This window comes from Rosa rugosa, chromosome 1 (genome assembly GCF_958449725.1).
Source record: "Rosa rugosa chromosome 1, drRosRugo1.1, whole genome shotgun sequence".
Classification (NCBI taxonomy): domain Eukaryota; kingdom Viridiplantae; phylum Streptophyta; class Magnoliopsida; order Rosales; family Rosaceae; genus Rosa; species Rosa rugosa.
Genome location: NC_084820.1, coordinates 51400869 through 51402675, shown reverse-complemented (window position 1 = coordinate 51402675; position 1807 = coordinate 51400869). Strand labels below are relative to the sequence as shown.

Genomic DNA, 1807 nt, shown 5'->3' with positions numbered 1-1807 from the left:
ATTAGGAGGCTTAAGCTTATCACACATTAGCATGATGTTAATCAGATAGAGTTAACTTGAACTTCCAACTCCTAAACTTGAACTTCCAACTCCTATTAATTGATATACATTCTTAACAGGTAACTAGATAGAGTTAAAGTATTATGTTTCTTGCTATTTATCTTGAACTATATCAGTTTATTACTGAATGCATTGAGATAATATGAAGTCCAATATTTTCTAACAGATATGCACATATATATATATATATATATATATATATATATATATATATATATATATATATATATATTCTTGTAATCCAAGTAAACCAGATGGACTAGAACATTCACCTTGATCTTCAATGCGAGCCATCTCAATAGCAGCAAAGGATCAACAGCTACAGGGAAGGAATAGTCTTCTGCACTTCCCTATTATCACTCAGAAGACTTAAGATATCATAAAAACTGAATCTAGTAAGGCTAACTAACGGATTTCCAACTCCTAATGAGAGATGTAGATTCTCAATAGGGAACTAGATAGAGATATAAATATGTGTTTCTTATTATTTATCCCAAGCTAAATCAATTGTTATTAACTTACTGTATATAGATATTAAAGTCCAAGTCCAAATATTTTCTTACATATCTCTTTGAGGTATTGGACTTGGTGACCGCTCCAACTTGTGACTCAACGTTGGACCTATCGTAGGAACTGTTATCTGCTTACTTTCAATGTTACCTGATAGCGTGCAATAGTTAAAAAAAGAAAAAGAAAAAAAAAGTAGGAAAGTTTTGTCATTTGATGTGTGGCCGAGATAACAAAGTATACAATTATGTACTGGTCTAACTTGCAAACAAGAGAAAATTAAAAAGACCTTTTGTAAAAATTTGAACGAGGCCTGACGATGGAAGCTAGGTGTGCCGGCCATTTGCATATATAACAGAACCAAAGAAGGCAAAACAGATAAACGGGCACGGCCAAGAATACTTTATTTGCAGAGTTCGAGATCCTTTATTTGCACAGATCGATTTGATGCATTTAAATGTGATGGGTGTTCTTCAGAATTGTACAAGAATGAGAAAGTAACGTTTAAAAACTTGAAAAGGCAAAATTATGAATTCTGCATGCTTTTCCAGACTTTATTTTGGGCCGGTGGTGATGCAGTCATAAGCAAATAGGCTTAATTAAAAGGCTTTGTGCACAAAGGTCAAATCAAAAGCAAGGAATTAACAGAAACAAGTTAATCAACAAGAAATTCCAATAACCAGAGATGAGTTCGACGAAAGAAGAGGAGGCTTTAGGTTGGCTTACCAGTTCTGATACGCCTAACTGTTCAAAGATGCCAAATCCGAGATTGAACAAAACCAAAATGTCACACTGTCAACAAACAAAGACAAGAATAATAAAGTTAAAATCTCCAGAAATCCCAGCTCTGGTGTTTAAAACTCGAGGGAAAAAAGGAGCTCAAACCTGAAGCAGTAGGCTAGTCCAATAGGGTCGATTGGTTCCCATATCAAACTCGGAATCGCAGAGTCTCAGACCTTTTCTTTTATAGATAGAACAAGTAGTAGGTTTTACTTCTCCAAATTGAACTGAAATAGTGTTGTTTGTCTCCTACCCTATCTCAAATTCATACTAGGTAAACATCTCAGAGGCATATGTACTAGTGGATTCAAACTCTATGCGATAAAGCTGGGGGAAAGAGGCGGGTGTTTAATTCAGAGAAGCCTATACTAGGAATTGGGCCTCAATAAGCCCAAGACAATGGAATAAGAGTTACAGCAATGTCGGATAAACTGATCAAGTATGAACCTACTTAAAAAAA

The 1807-nt window shown here is 34.9% G+C and overlaps 1 long non-coding RNA gene across 1 annotated transcript; it reads right to left on the bottom strand.

The window, feature by feature from the left end:
- Nucleotides 1-621: 621 nt before the first annotated feature.
- On the bottom strand, nucleotides 622-1591 carry LOC133724899 (uncharacterized). The gene is made up of 3 exons (XR_009854102.1): nucleotides 1453-1591; nucleotides 1294-1359; nucleotides 622-720 (listed from the first exon to the last, which is right to left on the bottom strand). It is a non-coding gene; the product is annotated as an uncharacterized LOC133724899 (long non-coding RNA).
- Between the last annotated feature and the right edge of the window lie 216 nt (nucleotides 1592-1807).